The sequence below is a fragment of the Bacillus rossius genome, chromosome 8 (genome assembly GCF_032445375.1).
Source record: "Bacillus rossius redtenbacheri isolate Brsri chromosome 8, Brsri_v3, whole genome shotgun sequence".
Lineage (NCBI taxonomy): Eukaryota > Metazoa > Arthropoda > Insecta > Phasmatodea > Bacillidae > Bacillus > Bacillus rossius.
Genome location: NC_086336.1, coordinates 51,334,654 through 51,356,745, shown reverse-complemented (window position 1 = coordinate 51,356,745; position 22,092 = coordinate 51,334,654). Strand labels below are relative to the sequence as shown.

At 41.0% G+C, this 22,092-nt stretch overlaps 1 protein-coding gene across 7 annotated transcripts in view; it reads left to right on the top strand.

The window, feature by feature from the left end:
- LOC134534922 (tyrosine-protein kinase CSK) overlaps nucleotides 1-22,092 on the top strand; it is a 98,075-nt gene that overhangs the window by 32,646 nt on the left and 43,337 nt on the right. Inside the window, exon 1 of one of the 7 annotated variants that reach the window (XM_063373631.1) lies at nucleotides 2,012-2,300. The exons of the other annotated variants lie outside the window; for them this stretch is intronic. The gene's annotated coding sequence lies outside the window, so the exon portion shown is untranslated. Of the gene's footprint in view, nucleotides 1-2,011; nucleotides 2,301-22,092 lie in introns of those variants that run through there. 7 annotated transcript variants of the gene reach the window in all.

Genomic DNA, 22,092 nt, shown 5'->3' with positions numbered 1-22,092 from the left:
CTTCGCCGGCGCGGCGTTACTGAAATAAGTGTCAGAATTTTATTTTCGAAAGATATTCAACCTTGTTGATATTAATATTCTTACGATTTACCGCGGGTTCGTAAAGGATAGCCCAATTAAATATTTTATTACACACACAGTTTTATTGATGACCACTTCTTATGTCACTTACAATTAATCTTATAAAGTTGCCAAATAATCAATTGCACTTAAAAATGTTGCTTCACCAGTCACTCGTTTCTTACAATCCACACACCTCGCTGGGCCGCACCTCTGGCGCAACTCTCGCCGCAGCACCCATCGTGGTCCTCCGCCGCGGGACTCCGTCGCCGCACTCCGCCGCCGCCGACGCACTTGCCTTCGCCGAGATACCACTCGACGCCTCGCTCGGAACTTCGCTTGGAACTCCGCCGCGCCCGCGACACTATAACCCGGAACTGAACTCTTCGCCCTGGAACCTTCGTCCAGGGACTTCGCCACTCTGCCGCACCCGCGGCACTATCGCCCCGGAAGCTCCTCTGCGGGAAGGCTCCCGCCTGAACTCTCTCTCTCTCTCTCTCTGAACTCCGACTCTACTGAGGCCGACGTCCTCTTTTTATATATCAGCCGCCATTTCTAGAACTCACGAGCGCGGCAGGGGGCCAGTCGCGTCATTCCGCGCCGACCCGACGGCAGAAATCTCTCGAAACACGTGTCGGCGGCTCGCGTAACTCCGCAGCTGTCAGGTGTCAGGTGTCAGGTGTCTATCAGCGCCGCGCGGGGAGTGGAGGGCTGGAGGGAGAGGAAGCTGCGACCCTGGTGCGCACGGCACATCTCATGTTGCGGCGGCAGCCTGTCAGCCAGCTAGCGCTGCACCTGCGCGTGTCGCGGCTTTGCTCACGTTCCTAACAATATATTTTTATTTAAAGGTTATGTTCGGTAAATTTATCTGTGAAATACCTGAAATTGTTATATTTAGAATTTCATCCTCAAATGCAATGGGGAATTTTGATGTAATGCAGTATTTTTGGACATACGCCATTGCAGTATTGCACTGTTTGTCATTGAAAAATCCCGAATATTGTGTGTGTGAAAATATTCACAGAAAACAAGACTGAATCAGCTGATGTCTGACAAATGGAACCTGCGATGAAACTAAACAAGTATTATGGACACACAACTATGACGAAAGCACGGACAAAAAAAAGCCCAGCCTCTAAATATCAGACAGCACAAGAAATCCGTTGAAGGAACTTACGTCATGAACGGTAATATAACAGCTTAGACGAACACAGTGGGATAACAACGACGAAACAGTTTTTTTTAAATATTTTATTTTCGGAATTTTTCCATGGCAAACACAATTACAATTTAATTTTGGTTAAAAAAAAATTGGGTGTGGCTGTGTCATGGACACGGCCGTGTAGTGTACTTGAATATGTTTACGTAACAGGTAATATATATTTTTTATTTTAACACCATATATATTCACTGTAACTTTTTTACACTAATTTTTTATACACGCAATCGATAGATTTTGACGAGAGCTGACGATTGAAACTCAAACGAACGTCGTAGCTTTTCCGAGTCAAAAGTTATAATTAACGGAAATCTCGCAACGCAGCCAAAATGACCTTAAAAATGGCGGCGCTTCCCCCTCCTACCGCGCGCGATGCGTCACAGTCCTCACTTGGCGTAAACGAATTCTTTGATCCTTTTAGATGTCCGGTGGTGTAATTAAATTTCGGATGCAGATGATAGGATATGTAGCTGCAACACCGAACTGTATGTCCCCGATTTTTTGTTATCATTCCGTTTTTGTTTGATTGCCTCCCACCGTGGAAGCAATTTTAAAGACGTATTCACGTCGAAAAAAAAATTACCCCTGCGAGCCTTGACGGCTGTGGTGTGTTTTTGGTTGTTGATTGTTGGTTGTCGCGCGGGTGTGTTCACGGTGACGCGGCGCCGGTTTAAGGGGGGGGGGGGGGGGCTGGGGGCGGAGTGCGGGGCTAGTGAGGCGCCCCACTGCCCCACTCCGCCGCCGACGCGACTCCCCAGTCCTTGCCGCGACGGGCAGCCGCAACCTTGCCCGCAGCGAGGAGACAGGAGACCAGGCACACGTTTCGCCGGCGGCGACCTCGGCAGCTTCCAGACCGCGTGTTTGTGTTTTTCCCCCTCCGGCTCTCTCTCTGCACGCCGCTGTGGACAACCTTGCGTACCTCGTGTACCTCAACAAGTGTCATTGATGTCTTGAGTGTGCTTCAATTTAACACTGGACCCGCAAGACACGCCTCGGAACATCAGCCGAACCTTCAAAAAATGTAAGTCCACGTCAGTACCAGTATTCTTCCTCCCGCGTGCCTGCTTTATGCGGCGTGCGACGGAACTCGGAACTCGAAAAATACGAAGAGCCCAGTCTTGAAAACTTATTGGAGAACGCTTCATCTATTTGAGGTGCGTGCGGAAAGTCCTCGGATGGACTGTTGATATAGTGCGACTCGTGCAATGTTTGCTGGTTGAATATTATACGGTGAGATCGGAAGGCTTTCGTAGCCATGGTCACTGACTACTTCTTGGCTTCTGGGTCGATGGTGTGCCCGCAGTCCTTGAAGGTGGCTGCAGCAAGATGTGCCGAAACGTACAGAAGCCAAGAAGTAGCTGGTGAATCCTTTACGGTAGAACTATGGAGACGCGCTGTATGTGTTTCAGGTGTGCTTTTTTTTGGTACCACTTGTCTGGGGCTATGATGTCGGTAAAGTACTTTGAGAAATATTGTACAACCACTTATAGTAAGATTTTTAACGGTGGCTGTACGCGAAGGTTTGGTCAAACTAGTTATGAGTTTGAACACATTCTCCGTCGTAACTCGTATACGAGCACCGTTGAGGTTTCCTAGAGGTTTGGAGTCACGGTATTCTAAGAGATCGTTCGTCGATAAACAGTAATTTTTAAAGTAAGTTTGCTTCGTTAATCTTACCCTTTTCAGCACTCCAACAATTGACAACAGGAGTTCTAGAATAAAATAATTTCATCTGTGATTATCAACTTTATTTCCGGCCACTTTTTGTTTGAATAACCCGAGTGTTTTCACAGATGCGATATGGCAGCTTCCGAGGAGCGTACATAGAAATTCATGTCGGAAAAGGGGGGGGGGGGGGGGGAGAAATGAGAAATATAATCTTTTTTTTTTTTGCCAGTTTGCATTCAATTTTTGTTTTGTGGGGTTTATGCCGGCTTGCACAATCGTGACTTGAGGCGAAGTGGATTATTCTTCCATCTGATTAATCTGCCAAGTTTTTTGTTCGAACTTTACTCGTCTGACTCTGCAAGCGGCCCTTGGGGTTCCCTTGCGTACGCCCTTGACACTTGCTGCAGATCAGTGTTGATCGTCTGCAACTTGTCTGTACGTCCTCGTGCGCCCAGCGGTCTCGAAGATGATTTGGTTGTTAATTTAGCTAAAGCAGCGGGCTTCTGTTACCATCGATTATCCTGTCCCAGGGGAAATCGGGGGCACTCATTATCCCCCCCCTTTTTTTTTTGTTGTGTGTTTGGATACTGCAGATATCCCACAGTATGCGTTCGCGTTGAGCATCATGCTGGATTCACATTGGCTCGAAGGACGCGACACGGCAGCAAAACATCGCGTCGTTGCGAACATTCGGTTTTTTTTTTAACCACGCGTCAAACTGAAACAAATAACTAGATAGTAAATGTTTCCAGCCATTAAATTCGCACTATATACAGGTCGAGTCCGAATCCCACTTGGGCTGACGTTTCATCACGACCAAAAGTTGAAAACATTTATACCACTTATGGTCTGATGTGATGCCTCCAAAGATGGGTGTACGTCTTTGGAGATGTAGCTGAACAACATTTGCATTGTAAAAAATAAAGTATTTAAGATGTAACACAGCGTCTGAATTATCTTTTAATTTAACGAAGTTCTATAGCCACAGCGAATTTTGTCGGTGTTGTAAAAATTATTTCATGGAAATAATGAGTGGTAGAAACAGGTCACAAAAATATGTGTAAAATAAAGATGTTACCCTCAATTATTTCAATGAAATAATTTTTCTACGGCGACAGACTTCGCGTTGGTTGTAGAATTTCGTTCAGTTAAACGTAATTCAGACGCTCCTATAATATTTACAATAAAATAGTTGTTCAGTCCCAACTTCAGAGACGTACACCAGTCTTGGGAATCGCTTCAGAACATAAGTCAGCCTAAGTCCATCGGTTGAATTCAAACCAACTCTGTATCTAGGCTACGTCAGCTGTCAATGCTTCATTGTTTTTTGTGGACTTGTTTGAGAAAATTTAGCTTGGTAAAAAATTTAGTTAGTATGTGAATGTATTGAAAGGTTTCAGAAACGAATTTAGTGCACTAAACCTCAAAAATACACCAATAAACTAATAATGATTGCAATGATCGTAATTGAAAAACAAACATTTTTAAGCTTGTGTTGTCCAAATTATCTGTTGTTTTTTTTTTATCATCGTTGGGTTTGTCTATCGTGTTATCCGAGCTCGTTGTCTGTATTTTCTGTTCTTGTTACAACTGTCTCGTCGTTGTCAGCAATGTCAGGCCACTGTGTTCGTATGTGCCGTGATATTTAACAGACAAATTCCTTCCACAAAATTCTCCGTGCTGTCTATGCATTTGGTTGATTTTGGCATGTTTTACTGAGTGCTAGCGTATTCATCTTGTACATTCTTTTGGTGGCTCTGCGACAAAACAGTGAAAGCCAGCGATGGCACATGTCCATAAAAGAATTGTTCTAAATCAATAGCTCCAATGCAAGAGTCAATGGAAACGTTTTAAACTCGTCTCGGATGTCTTCCGGGCAGTGACGCGTTGAGAATAAACAAATAAACTGTCTAATCGGAAAGTCAGTCGCGTTCTGCGAATTCAGTGGCGCTGACGTCGCAGATGTGTCGAGCGTGATTGGTTGTAAAAAAATTATTTTATTCGCGTCGCGTGCGCCGCGCGCCATTGTGGTTTGCGGCATTGCTATGCGACACGGCGAGAAGAGGTTTACAGTCGGCGAAGAGAATCCTGATGGCGCCTACAAGGGAACAATGTGGCGTTACAAGATTCCTGCAGACAAAACCCTGCGCGTTCCGTGACGTTGCCGGTAGCTTTTTAATTTCCACGCGTGGGAAGTTTCGGCGACCTTGAAGCAACCTGTTGTGTGCTTCCTCCCACCGTAACTGCGCAGTTCAAGTACTGGCATGTGCGCGCGCGCGCGCATATATGTATTTCTTTTAATTTAATTTAGATCTACGTGTAAAAAAACTCAATTTTAATCTAGATCTTATGTCAATTGTACGAGTAATTCTTTGGTGTTAGTTTATTTTATATATATCTTCAACATTGAAATTAAGTTACCGCACCGAATTTTCTCCTTCTGAAATATGCCACGACGTTATTTCACTGGAGTTGGTATAATTTTGATTTATATTAAGTGGTATTCATTATTAGTTTATTTCGTACAAAAATTATTTGCGTAAAGTTTGTTTTGCCTGAATGTTAATATATCAGGATGTCCCATAATTAAATGTCAAGCCAAGTACATTTGATAGGGCAATTATTAACGGTTCTGAATCAGAAAACAAATATTTAAAAAAAAGTGTCTGTAGTTTTCTAGTTAGACATTTTACAGAAGTTTTTTTAATACCGGCTCTGTACCAAATTATTAAATACTGTGATTAAAAATTTTTGCTACGCAATCATAAATAACCCTACTATTGATATCAATATAAATTAAAATCAAACACAGTATACTTCAGGTGAAAAAAATATTTCGCAGATTTATTTGGTAACACGTGGCGCAGTTTCGCAGCTTACGAATCCATCCAGAGCGTTCGAAGATGTAGACGATGATTTTCCTTTTATTTTGAAATAATTATATTGGGAAAAAAAAAGGGGGGGGGGGGGGCGTTCTTCTTCTATATTTGATACTATTGGCTTATGTGGGTTAACATATTTCAAACAAGTAATGCTAAGTGTCAAATTATTCTTCGCTGCAGTTAGTCTTAGAACATATGAAGACAGTGAGTTAACGTGTTTTTTTATACAATTTTAAAATTGAGATAAAATAATATAGGTGGCTAAAACTTTTAATAAATATGTATATTTTAATACATATTTTTTTTAAATTCATTAACGCTAGTACTACTGGGACATGAATGAAAATGACAGTGCAGATAAAAATACAACAATATAAAGCATCTTACTGTGACTGCATGAGAGTATCGCAGGAAGAAGGGTGCAATGTCACGGCTAACAGTTTCCGCGTGGACGACACAAAAAAAGAAACCTGGAATCGTTTGGCGGCTGCATTCCGGACGCGCGGGTGTTACGTGATCCGCGGTCGCGTGCGCAGGCCGCCGCTTGCGCAACGGCGCGCGCCTGCCCCGCGGCTGTGTGGATTGGCCGCGCGCGGTTAGCGCGATCGCCGCCTGGCGCGCGCTGAATCACCTCTCGGGACGCGTGGGGGTCGCTGCGAGGTCTCCCTCCCGCCCCCTCTGTCTCTTCCACCCACCGTACTTGCCGCCCCGTGTGCTCCTAGAACCAGCGCAGCGCGCAGACGCGTCGTGCGTAGGACAACTACGAGTTTCGAGCGGTAACCACGTCAGATAACTGAGGAATTAAGGTAGAGGCAGGGCCGGCGCGTCCATATAGGCGAACTAGGCGACCGCCTAGGGCGCAGCACGACACATAACAGCTGATATAATATGTTTAACGATTATTGAAACTAGATGAAAATGGATTTTTGTAACAGTTTGGAATGTTTATATTGATATAAGTAATTATTTAAAGTACACGGTGACCTGTTTATGATTTGTAATAGGTAAAAAAGTAAAAAAAAAAAACAAGCCTGCTTACATTTGATTGTTGACAAAATCTTAGGCTTACATGATGTATTTTGAGGCAAGGGAAATTTTTTTGGGGTGTCCGGCCCGGGGGGGGGGGGGAGGGAGGTGGACATTAAGTTTTTTTTCGCCTAGGGCGCCAATTTACCTTGCACCGGCCTTGTAGAGGTGTAATGCAAAGCTCTGGGGTGCTTTCGGGAAAATTCACCGAGCGTTTCATGTCTGAAAATTAGTCTGAAGACACGCGTTTTCGCCCTTTTCACTCTCCTAAAAATTAAAAAAAACTATCCGCATTTGTATGTACATTTATAGTGTTGTTTTAAAATGTTTCAGGTTAATATTTTAGTGATGCCATAGAAGTGCAATATCTTAACGTATGAGGAGACGTTAATTTGCAAAATGAGCAACATGAGAACACACGAACTAGCTCGTTACCGAGGTCAGATGTTCACACATCACTCGCGAGTACCCACCAACTTCGGCAGTTTGGTTTTAGTATTATTTACTTTTACGATATTTAAAATGTAGTTATTTGCGATACAAGGTTTTCCAACGTTGTGCGCGAAATGCTTCTTTTCTATTTGAATGATAGTAAATAATAATTCATTCTATTGTCTAACCTTTTTTAAAAATAAATATTTATTTATATACTTTTTATACATATTTTAGGTTATACGGTTACGCATTTGCATGAGGTCGCCTACACACTTAAGAGGTTATGAATCCACAATCACATTTAAAGACCGTATGTTGGTATGTGGCAGCAGACGTTCGGTTTATGAAAGATGGCATATCTTAAATGAAAAGCAATGTTTAAGGCCATTGGAGGGTTGTATGTTAAGAAACGGAACTTCAAATGCTGTTTGCCGTGCTTTAAAATGTTAAGAAAACTGAGGTGAGTTATTGTAACAATTCTTTTTAAAGTAGGTATGGTTAATAGCGCACAAAAATGATACGTTAGCCGTAAATGTCAATATATAGTAGTAAATATGTACTCTGTCACGCTTAAGGCTCTGTTACAGCCAGATTTTCGTCTCAAACTTTGACAACAGTTTGAGGGGTAATATTGGACGAAATATGACTATCAATTTATCCATCAAATAAAGTTAGTTAGACTCAGTTTACGCAAACTTATTGTAAGATTTTTATGGGTTGGATGGAAAATTTGAACTTTTATTTTTTGTGCAATCTTAACTTACGAACATCTGTAGATTTAAATCACATTAATACTCGTTGCATAGTAAAGTGATTGTTCTGCTATTTTTAAAAGTTACAGTTAAATGATTCTACATACGACTTTCATGTTAACATTATTACATTTAGATTATGACATTTTTAACCTCTTTAATGACCCATGTGTTCTTTGCTATTTAAAAAATTCCTCCTGACGGAAATGCATGATATTTCTGTTTTTTGGTGGGCATGATACTGATTGATTCCGTCAAGCATCTAACATTTTATAATCAGTCCTACGAGGAAAAATATTTGTTGTAAACTCAAAGACATCCAGCTTACCAAACTTAACATTGTTGCGTTTCGACTTTTCCGGTTTGTTCGTAATTCTGCAACTTCTTCGGAATGTGTTGGAAGTGAAAGTTTGACAGTGTGGCCGGGCCTTTCAGGATAGCCATATGCAATTCGCGCTTGGCACTTGTTCCCTTATTTGGAAGCGCGCTCTGCCTGTTGTCCTCGCTTAGTCGTGTTGATGGAGCTGGGGTCTGCGTACGACAATGTTCCTCTCGCGAGTTCTCCAACACTGTTCGCTAAATCAGCCGAAGATGTAACAGCCGTTTTGAATTTTGAAATAACGAAGGAGAGAAGTTGCGTGATTTTGTTCTTCCTGTTCGAACGAATCGTTGGCCAGTGAGCATCAATTGACACGAACTGTGTCGCCGGGGGGGGGGGGGGGGATGTGTTTGTAGTAAATCTTTTATTAGCTGGTTTTTATCATGGTTAACCTTAATTATTACGAGTATATTGCTAATAGAATTTTTGTTAACCTTGTGAGTTATGAAATACGCGTTGATCATGTAGAAATTTATAGTCACTGTAATATTTAGGTTTCTTTTTAAACATAGTTGTTCGAAAAAAAATTGTGCTCGGTCGCAAACGCCGTGTTGATTTTTTTTCTAATATCTCGTTTATTTTTAAAATTCAAGAGTTTTTTCTGGAATTTCTACTCTCTTATCTCCCTTGTATTTGATGTTTTAATAACATTTTTAGCATAATATTCTTTAAGTGAGATATAAAGGGTTTAAAAAAAAGTCGCGTAAATGATACCACGAACACTGAACCATTATGTAATTTTTCCTTGACTAAGATTTCTTTATTTGGAAATTTAAAAGAAAATTAATGGTCACACTAAAATCTCAGGAAATGTAGAATTTTAGAACTCCAAAGTTTACACATATACAATTTAAATAATGATTTTGCTTGAGAAAAGAGCACTGGACATTTCATAACTTTTTTTTTCATTTCATTGTTTTAACAAGTCATACATACATATATTAATGTTAATTAAATACACATGCCCAGCGGCATGGCGTGTGAGACTGATCATTTAGTAATGCCCCCCAGATATGTAGTTTCTCTCGACAGCACTGGCCGACACAATGCAATGTCCCAGAAGGGTCGAACGCGGGAAGGGGGGGAGGGGAGTTCAGGGCCCCCACATGGCCGGTGCTATCGTTGCTACGGCAACGGGGCCCGCGAAGGAAAGTAGAAACAAATTAAAACTAAAAAAAAGTAGATAATTTTAAAATAAATCATAGAAAACAATTAAACAATCAGGCCTAATTTTAGTTACCGTCGAAATATCACACCAGAGTAATATGATCCGGAATATGCTGTGCGTACAGAACGTGTCTGAATCTACAACTGTAACAAAACCACCAACATCCGACGTGACGCCATGTCACACTCATTTATTTGCCATTATTCAACATAAATTTACGTTGACAATCTAAACACTGACTTAAATCTAGTTTCAATGTGTGTTTGAAAAATAATTGTGATTAAGGTTAAGAATTAATGCAACTAAAACAATATACATAAAAGCCAAAAAAAAAAATTAAAATATTTTTAGTATAAAAAAATGGGAAGGGGGGGGGGACCATCATGACCTCTAGCAACGGGGCCCACAGACTGATGTGGGGGGCCTGGGTGAGTTTGGGGGCTTTTATTACCCCCCTCCTCTTCCTTCATCAGAAATGAATTGAAATCGTGCGTACGCTGCTGGTCTCCAGTGACGCGTGTCTCCTCGACATCTCGACGTCTCCTCGACATCTCGACGTCTCGGACAGCTGGTTCAGTTCAGCCGAGTTCGTTATCCCGGCGTCTATTTTCGCAGTTTTGTTTTGTGCCGTACCTCGCGCCTCACGGAGCTCGGTTCTATATTTACCGCGGAGTTGCGCGGGCTTCTTGAGCCCGTCTTATCCCCGGACTCTGCCACCGCGGTTAGCACGCCTTCACACTGTTCGCAGTTTCTGGCCTGAGTACACCCCGTCTACGGTGGAAGGGAAACCTTTGGAAGTAGGGTTATGTTTTTTTTTGATTGGATTGTGGTCGGCTTATACATATCTATGGCCACAGATTTATCGTGGCAGAAAGTTTTCCAGTAAGTGTATCTGGTGGAGAGTGAAAAAAAAAAAAGGGGGGGGGGGGCAAGCCTAATCCCTACCAAAGTGGAAAAATAAATGAATAACTTGTAATGAATCTTCACCAGCTCTTGTTCAAAAATTGTTTTAATGTTTTTTTTTTGTTATCGTTTATTATTGTGTGGCTCCATGCACCCTCCTCTCCCATTTGTCAGATTGCGTAAAAATAACATCCCCCCCCCCCCCCCAATCGAGCTGGATTCGCCCTTGCTCTGTACTAACGTTTTTTATTTTTATTTATCTGCTACACTGCGTGTGGCGTAATTTCCTTTATTCAAACTTTCAATTGTAATAGAAGTGACGCGAAGGAATGTTCGGTTTTAGACATCTTGTCTCTGGAAACAAACGCAAGTTACAAATTACCCTTTCATTTTGCATAGGGTGTCAAGCTTGTACGGCAAGTATTCACAAGGTTACGCCCAGACAGGGAAAATATGGGGAGAGAAAAAAAAAGTGAAAAATTCAAGGAATTGAAAACATATCTCAAAACATGGAAAACAAAAGGAAGTGGACCATATCTAGGTACAAATGAGTATCAGTAATTTCCATACTATGTAGTGTCTAATGTCTTTATTAAAGATACTGTGGCGTAGTGTGCTACGTGTAACGGCGGGGTAATTACGCTAACCGATGAAGGCTATTATGCTCTTAAGCCCCGGGTCGTAGCTGTGATCGCCGCTCATCTGACTACACATCATTCGGCGACTCTCTCCTAGCTTTGCAGGGGCTTCTCACAAAGGTACAAAGTTTTGTAACAGTTGTAAGAAATAAGCACCTGAAATCACAAGCTGTCACTAACAGACATTTCACATAGATTTTCTAAAATCATCAATAACAAGTAAAATTTTTGGGATTGTGTGACAAGTGTAGTAGTAGTTTGTACACTTTTAACTAAAAACATTTTACGACATTGAAGACATAACCTCTCTTGTAACAATGTACTTACTGATAATGATATTATTGTTTAGTTGCGGCATAAATTTGTTTATGATCTTCGTACATATATATATATATCATTTTAACTTAGGAGAAAAAAAAAGACCACTACATTTTTCGAGGAGAATTATCAGTAAACCTGTAATTTTAACCTACCTACATTTTGCGGTAGTTAGAAAATTAGTAGTAGACAACAAGTGTCAGCTACAATTTTGTTCGGTACAACTGTCAGTAACACAAAGTTTGTAGTAAGCTTACAAGTAAATCACTTGTCATTACAAGTTTACAAGAGTGCTTTCATGGGGGGGGGGGGGGGATGTGTAACAGTTTACTCTAACAAACTTGTATAGTTCTGCTTGTTAGCCGTGGCGAATACAGGAATTTTGTGTGAAAAAAAATGTATATACAAATTTTGAACGCGTGTATTGAAAAAACTTTCGTCATTATTCACACACATGTGGGTCTACGGAAGTAGACGTAGGCGATGTGGCTTCTCACACTATAACATACTGTCGTCATAGTTTGCAAATCTTTTCATAACCGCTTGTTAGGTGCAAACTTGTGTGGAATGGGCGGAGTGGGCCCCAGGTCTGCGCCGACGGGAAGCCTACAACTCACGTAGTTTCGGTTCCCTGCAAGAATTTCCGAAGATTTCCGAAGTTTTGCGTTTTGGTATTAACGCCACTTCAGCCGCTAAATCAGAAGTTTCCAATGAAAACAAGCATGTTGTGACTGACCTGACCTAACCTAACCTAACCTAACCTAACCTAACCTAACCTAACCTAACCTAACCTAACCTAACCTAACCTAACCTAACCTAACCTAACCCTTCGATTTTTTTAATTTCAGTTTTTGAGAGAAATCCGAAGTTGCACGAACTTGGTAGGGGATCGTCCATTAATCACGTGAGGCTCGAAAAGGGGGGGGGGGGGGGGGTCGGGAAAAAAATCACGAAATATCACAAGGGGGGAGAGGGGGGGGGGGGGGTTGTAGAGAGATATCACGTGTATTTTTTTTCCCGCCCGATTTCTACTAAACCGAAAAGCGATGCGTGACCTTGACTCGCCGTAGCCAGGCAACAATATCCCCGCCCGCCGCAACATGAACCACCCGGCTCGGCTTGCCAGTCGCTAGTAAGACTGTGATTTTGGCGCCGAATACACGCGCAAATCACATATAAGCCTTTCCTTTATTATTTTTATGCCAGTGAGAATAAACCTGCAACCTAAATGTGTGTCATTTTTATCACTGTGCTTAATTTTCCAGAATTAAATTAGGTTATACCTATATTTAAAGATAATATTCCTAAATTTTTAAAAATATTTTGCACCAAAAAATACACGTGATTTATTGGGGGGGGGGGGGGGTTGTCTGAAACTTCACCACAAATCACTAGGGGGGAGGGGGGGTTTAAAATTTGCTAAAAAAAACATCACGTGATTAATGGACGACCCCTAGGGAACCGAAACTACGTGAGTTGTAGGCTTCCCCTGCGCCGACACGCATTCCGCCGAGGGAGTCGAGTCGCTGGCAGCCAGGAAGCGGGCTTATCGCGCGCCTCGATCGCCGGCCATCCTTCCCGCGTGTCACCACGCTAGGCCGAGCAGAACTCCCCCCCGTCAGACACGTCGCCGCGGGGGAGAAACTAATTGCCGAGACTTGAGACCTAGTTTTGGGCCCCACTCGCTAGATAAGTGGCTTTCATAATATACTGCCAACATGCCTACATCGGGCAAACTGACCCGTGAAAATTGATTCACTTTATTATCTTTGAAAGATTTGTGCAATGGGAGTGCATGACTTGATGTAAGCTTTTGGACACACGCCATTGCTTAGCTAAGCAATGGCGTATGTCCAAAAGCTTACATCAAGTCATTGATTCACTTTATTGTGGTGTTGCATACCTACTTGAAATACTGCATCTCGTACTCATTTATGTAGAACATTATATTTTATTACAAAAATTTTATTTTTTGAACAGTTTAAACTAAGCAATTAGTTTAGTTATTAAATTATCATTGTAAAGCAAGCGACCACCAGCTCGAGTTTTTCTTATTCTAGTAGTTATGGGTCCACCTAAAAGATGGCGTCACGTGTCGTGAAAATCATGGTTTCAGTTTCCATTATAAGGCTGGAATGCCAAGACACAAAATTAAGGATTTAGGTTTTGAATGTGCTACACCTGTAACGGTATTCCTATTGTACGATGGGATACGGCCATGCCCTTTATTTTTAGGGATCGGATTTTGGTCTTCTCTCCGTTGCGTTTCTGTTACCCAACTTCCGCGAAACACGTGTGTACACTGGCATTAAATATAAAAACTACTTGGAATACAATTCCTTTTGCTTTTGTGTAGGAGGCGTGTCGGGGGATAATGGGGAGGAAATACATTGTTGTGGCCCACTAAGTATTACAATAATCCTTATAAAATAATCTACAAGTAGCCAATTTGGTATGATTTTGTTATTCAGTCTGTTTTTATTTCTTTTTTTCTAATCCTTGAAGGGAGGGGACCGGTCCCTCCTTGGCTACGTGCCTGCCGCAAGTTGGGTTACGGTCGTGTCCCGACGAGGCAGGGCTTATTCGCTACCTTACCCCGAACATGTTGGAATCACGGCCTGAGAGTCGTACTTCTGTCTCTCCTTTCTTGCTTCTTGCTACTTGCTCCTTGCTCCTTGCTCCTTGCTCCTTGCTCCTTGCTCCTTGCTCCTTGCTCCTTGCTCCTTGCTCCTTGCTCCTTGCTCCTTGCTCCTTGCTCCTTGCTCCTTGCTCCTTGCTCCTTGCTCCTTGCTCCTTGCTCGGCTGCTATCCGTGCACTTGGTCCGTGCCGAGCGAGTTGCGGTCTCGCCGTCTCACGCGCCAACTTAATTTCAACTCGATGCCCCCCTCCCCCCTCCTTCTCCACTAGCATTTGTTGTTCCGCCGCAAGGTGTCAGCTGTAGCGTAATATCGTGGGTGTAAAGAAGCGCGCAAGTAGGCCTATTCATAATCATCGTTGTTGCGCGCTTTTTTAATTTTTATTTTAGCGCCCATGAAATTACACTAGGAGATATCGTGTTGAAAAATTTAAAAAATAGTACTTACATAAAATTAATGACAGTATTCTTTATCCGCATTTCGAGTGCTGAAAATACAGAAGTATTTTTCTTACAAGAGCAAAAACTAGTATTTTTTTTAACTATCACTTTATTACAGTGATGTTAAATGTAAAAAAACTACAACATTCGATTTTGCGTATTTATTTTAAGGTATCTGGAAGATAACTAGTATGTTTGTATGTTTGTAAATGAAACCAAAGCAGATTAGGCCTCGGTTTAAAAAAAAATGTTAAAAAACAAGCATGGTCACTTCATTGAATGTAGTTCAGTTTACAGAAAAATATCGCTAAGTGTCTCGCGAGACAAAAAAAAAGTAACCTTGAACCCTATAAAACGCTATGCCATGTTGATTTTTTAATTCCCTCGTCATTACTAATAGTTAAGGACTGTAACTGGACTCAACAATGATTCGTCACCCGTCTGTCCGTCAACCAGCCGAGTGGTTTGCAATGGTACGCATGTCCGTCATAATATGTTTCCACTTGGAAGCCGCCAACAACAATTAAGGCTTACATTCTCGAGGAAATTTCTCTAGTGAAGTTTTACCAGTTTGATGGCCATGTACGCTAAGCATTTATACGTGTTTAAACAAACTCTAAAATATGTATTTAAATATATTTTTGGGTTACCTTGCATTATTAATTACTTTTGTGTCTCAGACAATTATTGTTCACATCCAACTCAGAACGTGTGCCTAGGCAAGTTAAGAACGCAATACGGAAGCAGCTTAACAAATAAACTAAAAAAAAAAAAAAAAAAAACTTTTAATATAAAGATAATTCTTTTCAGACATTTTTGAGGTTATAATTTCATCCATCCTTTCGTCGAAAGTTAAAGCTTGGCAAGGTTTTGACGGACGGGTGGAATTTTTCGGGCCATCTGATTGGCTGAATGTCACGTGATCGACGGACGGACGGATGAGCCCAGCTTATTTCTGTTTACAATGCGCCTCTCTTGCATTTGTTGTTATGTCACAGATATTTTCAACAGACTTTTTTATTTAATGGTTGTTAAAAAGGTGCGCAAATGTTTTGTACTTAATCACTCGCGCGACATTTTGCAGCAGTTACGTCGCTTATTAAAAATCTGTTGTAAATATTTGTGACCGAACAATATTATGCAAGAGAGGTACGGTGTTTAATTTACAGAAATAGCCCTCAACTAATTTTTATGACCAGAAAAATGAAGAGAAAAAACCACAGGTGTGTGAGACCACTCCTTGAAGCTCAAAAAAAAACTCCAAGTGACTTGTGACCTTTCTAACTTAACGTGAGGTTTTTTTTTATTATTATTTATTTATTTACGTCCGCGCAGTTTGTGTGACGCTGGTGCCCGACTGGTGTGATGTCCTTCAACTCGACGACCAGGTCCTGGGCCTGGTGACCCATGGCATGGCGCGGTGTTGGAAACTCGCCTGAGGGGTTTTCGGACAAAGGTAGCTTCAGTGGGAGGAGTCGAGCTATCGAACTCTAAATGGGTTTCACGTATTTCTACAGATTACCACCCGAGTCTGCGGTCCGCCGTCATTTTTACATGCGAACTATCCAGCCTTCGTTCGTTCATATAGTGGATAAAATATAAGGGTTGTGGCCAGGGTTGGCTTGTTTAAACCAAAATAATTTAAACCAAGTGGTTAAAAAAAAATGTTTTTTATAATAATGTATTTTTAAATAGAATATATTTTTTTAATGAGCGGCCTGATTCCTCTCTAATAGCAACAAAATTTAGCTCATTAATGTTTATGGTTATTTACAAGAACAAAAAATTATATACCAATATTATCTTATCATTTAAATTTTCCGAATAATTTGTAAATTATACCCAGTTAAACACTTCCGTAAAATTCAATTAATTAGTGAATTGTAGACAGTGTAAAAAAAGGGGATATAAGATAAATGTATTATTTAAAAAATTCCTGTGGTCAATTCCCGACTGTACTGCAAATCCCTATTCTGTGTGAAACACTCGTTCTGTGGAGAATACTCTTCCTGTGGGGAAATACAATTTTTGTGGTTACGTTCCAATCAGATGTGCAGATTTGCTGGACTTCAGTTCTCTGTTATAACTTTCCTGGTTCAACTTGAGTGGCAAAAAGCGGGATGCTGTGAGGCTTTCGTTTGAACATGCTGAGAACTAAAATAACTAACGTAATAAAAATGCTGATTAAAAAAATACATGTTTGATTTAAAAAAAACTTTTATTTTCAACCCTGAGTGTAACCATGTTTGAATTCAAGAAAACCATGTCAATACTGACGGGTATGTACGGAGCAGTCATCGGTCGTAATAGCATTGGCAGCAGTAGAAGAATCAAGGCTTCGGAAATGGGTATCTTATTGTCAGAGTTAGTTGTAGCAAAGATAGATAATCCAAAATTAAAGCATCAGCAGAGCACTTACTGTCTGGAATGTGAACGATGAAATAGTAGAATACCCCCGGAAGTAGTGTCACGTGAAGAAAAAAAAATAGCCACTACTGATTGCCGAAAATTCCGATGGATGGGGATATCAAGGAAGAAATTAAAAGAGAGTTTACAGTTCTTTAGTTGAAATGCCTGATTCATTTAAAGGGCCCGCCTCGTCAGGGGTGTATGTGTGTTACTGAGGCGGGATGATAAGGGCGACGCTCGATGGTATTTCTTGCGCGGTATCGCCTCTAAGCGCAAGGCCCTGAACTGACGCGCAGTCTTCTCGTCTTCACGGGAAAACTGTGAAATTTGAGCGGTGACCGTAACGTTATATGGCCGAGAAATGAAGTTAAAGGTATAGTGCAAGTCCCTTAAGTGCTTTCAAGAATCTTTACTGGTTGTTTTACGCCTAAAAATTACTATGAAAACATGCGTTTTAGCCATTTTAGCTTTCCTAAATATACAGTTTAAAATCTTAATTCGAAATCAGAAGTACTTTTCGGCCCTCAGCGAACTCTTAAATGCCTTTCGTAAGCAGACCCCACTCAGGTATCTTGAGCAGTTTTGAAAACGCGTTGTTTTACCTGAAGCTCTGCGCACCGTGTGTGCGCCCGGGTAGGCGGAGGATAGGACCGAGAGATGCTATGTTGGTTTTAACTCTGCACATACACTGTGCGGAGCTTCAGGAGAAAACACGCCGTTTACGAAAACCATTCAAGAATGCGCTGAGGGCAGATGGGTAGTAACGTTTCCGTATTTAGTTTTTAAAGTGTGTTTTTAGGAGAGTGGAAATAACTAAAAACGTGTGTTTTTAGAACAATATTTAGGCATGAAACATCCGGTAGAGATTCTTGAGAGCATTCAAGGGACTTGCACTATACCTTTATAATGTTATGGTCACCGCTCGGATCTCACAGTTGCTCCCATGCACGACGAGAAGACTGCACGCCAGTTCAGAGGCGAAACCGCGCTAGAAGCACCAGCGAGCGTCGCGCTTATCAGGAGGAGGAAGGAGTGGAAGGAGTAGAAGAAAGAATAAGATGAGCGGCGCGCTAGAAGTGTGTTTGGGAACATCGCTGTCGCAGACCCGAAGCACAAAGCAAGTAAGATAAAGAGTCTCAACTCCATGCTACAACGGACATCCTTATTTTCCTTGGAACAAGTGAATTGTGCGGTATTTTTCGGCAACCTTTACAGTCTGAAAGTCGTTAACGTTTTGAAAGAAAATGTTGCCCTAACTTGATCATTTTATTTTTTTAGTGGTACGTTGCTGGGAATATTCATAAATGTTTCAGATTACCTTATTTTCCAATCAGAAACAACCAAAACACTATGTTAAAGTTCTTTGTATTTAGTTTCAAAACTCCAAAACTTTGCGTAGCCGCAAAGTATGTGTGATGAATTTCATAACTTCAGTATCAATTGAAAAAAAAATTACAAACGAGCACACGCCTTACACGTGCACGTGGCAGCCATGCTTATATAATTGCTACCAAGATAATTAAAAAAAAAAGAGTTTTCAAAGTATTACTTAGTTTGCTATTATACTAGATACGCCGCTCCGTTTATAAACCATTCCATAAATAATGAACTAGTAATGTCTGTAAAAATACTTTTTGTGATATATATATATATTTAAATATTTAAAACTAAATTTTTGATGTTGGCACCATTGTTTTGGTGGCCAAATTCCTCCTGTCCAGTTGCGCCCGCCCTGACCCTAGGTTGAGGCTGAGGCCGTGTGTTGGAAACTGGCGCGGCGAACCAGCCGGGCTTGTGCAACTTGCTCCCGACCAGCAGCAGTTGGCACCACGCGACCCCTTAATGAATGGCGGCTCACCCCCTCCCCACACCACCTTGCGCGTGCCGCGTGTGACGTCACTGGCCAGACGGGAGAAAGTCTAGCTTCCTGGCGCTGACCTGTGTAGGCCGCCGCACGAGTTTTCGCGCTTACGGGAGGAAAGTGGCCTGACGCAGTTTCCGTGTCGCCGCCAGGCCCGCTTCTTGATGTATGGATCGAGGTGGACCAGAACCCATTTTACACACTTCCATTACTTAACGTTAACTAGCTGTTGTGCACTGCTTTACGTGAGTGGATGGAGATTTCCATAACAGAGCAAGTTTTTCTTTTGAGAATTCCAATACAGTATTCCCGAAAACAGGGGAAAAAATTCAGGTCTATTCAAAACTGGAAAAAATAGGGCGACACTAAAAATTGTTCGTAAGCAAAGTTTAGTGGTAATTTTTATACTAGCGTGTTCCTTAAATGTCTTAAATCTGGTCTGTAACAGTATGTCCATAAGAAAATGTTTCAGTTATAATTTTAAATGGTATCGACTGTAAGCGTTGTAGAGTGTTGGTTCAAGGTCCCAATTAAAGAGTAACTCAAACAGTTCTAGTTAACTCTTTGCTTAACGTTAACGCGAGCACTGCTTTGTTGTTTTCTCGCATGCAGTGCCACCTTCGCAAAAAAAACGGCGACTCCTGAGCGTAAAGCCTTTTGTTTTCTGCAAATTCAGTCCTTCCCATTGGAATCTCTTTGCACCTGCGAGAGTGGTTGAACGTCAGAAGTCCCTGACCGTTGGATCGGTCGTAATGGTCTGAGACGACAAGAGCTCTTTTTTTTTTTTCGCCGGTCTCCACGTTCACCTGACATGACGCCATACGATTTTTTTTTTTCCTCTTTCCTTTGGGGGGGGCTTTGTAAAATAATGTTTCTACGTTCCGCCGCTAACTTCATGATTTGCCAGGGTTGAGACACAGAAATTGGAGAGGCCATTGCTTCCATTATTCCGCGGGGGGGGGGGGGGGGGGGGGCACGCCCGCGAGAGCAGGAAGCGTCGAGCCGGGGGCGCGGCCCGGGTTCGCATCCTGCCATTGTCGGAGCTCCTGCCGGACCCCCTCCCCCCCCTTCCCAGACCCTGCTGCGGCCCGTCTGCTCGGACAGCAGATACAACAGAGGTTTTTTTTTTTTTTTTTTTTCCCTATCAGCCGGGCGGGGTAGAGCAGGATGCAAAGATGCACAATTTTTTAAAAAAAAATCGAGTGCATAGCTGGCCAAGCACACCATCTGTGCGAAATAAGTTAACAATTGAAATCTTAATTAACTGCCAATAAAAATTTCGCCATGTATCCGACATCTTCTGCTGGTGGTGTTAGAAAATAAACTGTATGAATTTTACCAAATGATTAGCCCACGTCATCTGACCAGCAATTTTCGTGGACACAGTTGTTCAACATATAAATTAATTTTGATTCTGTAAAATTTTTACTGTACCATTCTGAACCCGAAACATTTTAATTTATTTATTTATATCAATTGCTAGTGATTTTTTTTTGTTAGAAATTCATTTTTAAAGCATCTGAACATTGTAATATCTCAACAATTTTTATTATTGATAATTATAAACAGTTCTCGAGTCCTGCCAAAATTTTATCCTACACCACTCTTATTGGCTGTTGCGTCCGTAGCAAAAATAAAATATATTCATTTACCTCATATGTGAACGGCCTCTCTCCCATGCACACGACCGTCCTATGCGCTATTGTGAATCAGTAGGTTGAAAACTTGGCGGTCAAATCTTGGGCACACGACCGACTGTTACTGTTATTATTTCAATTATTTACCCAGCTAACCAGCTTTAGACTCTTACAGAGCGTAAAGGAATGTGCAAAGCTTAGGAGTGGGCTCTCGATGAAAGAGGGGGAGGGGAATATTGAGCGCCCCACTCCTCTCTCAGGCAAGTGTTTTTGAAGATGCTACAGTGCTGCATTTTTTGTTCCGCAGGAAACTACAAAAAGTATTCTCTTAAATCTATTATTTCATTCTTCGATATTTCTGAAGAACATCTAAACTAGTGAGTAAAGATGTATGACTACGTGTGTTCCAAGTATTTGTATACCCTACAAATTTCTCTTACCTCTAGGTGTGAAATTTCACCTCTGTGGTGGCCACTCATCCTTTTTTTTTTTTTTTCCCATCGCATTGGGCGTTGCCAGACAGGATTTTGAACTTTTACACGTTTGTTGTTCACACCCTTTACTGTGGAGAATATAGCCACTCCCCCATTTCAATTGTACATTTTGTATTGCGTATGTAAATAACTTTTTTCCTTTCAGTGTGAGTGGATAATAATCGTGATGCTAGAATAGATTGGTCTCCATTATTTGCTGTTGGGGCACATACAAGATGATATCCGGTTAAGAAAGGAATTTCCCACGCTTGCAGATTCCCGATCTAAATATGAATAAAAGCATAAGACATATTGCTCACCAACAGAGGGTCCGTACTGGTAATTGACTAGACGGTACCATCTTAATTAACAATAACTAATGAAATAATGTTTTTCAAAGAGATAATTGTGTGGGAAATGAATTTGATTCTTCAAGGTTTGACTCTTTTTAAGTCCAGTTCTTGCATTGAATAACCTAAATGAAGATTGAGCTCGTGAGCAGTGTCAAGACTAGTGTTATTTTAATGGCTCAATCATATTGGAGCAAAAATGAAGAGAGTGTTAAGTTTTCAGAGTGATGCAAAGAAAAAAATCAGTTACTTTGGCTTTTCTGGTTTGTAAAACACTTTTTGATGCAGGCATTAGTTATACTTTACCTCAAAAAAATTTTAATTTATAGACATTAAAAATTTTTCTCATGCATCCTGAAAAACTAAATCATTTATAAAAAATCTATGCAACTACTAAACTACTGATAACTTCCTTTTATCCTTTAAAAAACAAAATCTCAAGGAATTGTGATATTGGACATCTAAAATAAAAAATAACAACTAGTATTTCATTAACAGTGCTTTTTTATTTGTTACCTATTAATATACTTCTAAGTATACATACACCGAAAATATTCACAGAAATATAAATATTTTAAACTGCACAAAACCATTTCATCAAAGGGATATTATAATTGTAATTGTGTGCTTCTTACTAAACATGGCTGTATCATACTGGTTTTATAAATAATGAAGATAAGTTTGTAAGGAATACTTGATATCAAAGGTGATGACCAGGGACACAACACACAAATGAGTAAGACCAGAGAAGTTAATGAAATATTGAAACACCAAACCTGAATGCATAATTTTCATTTGCCATAAAAATATTAAAATCAGAATGTCCAACTAATGACA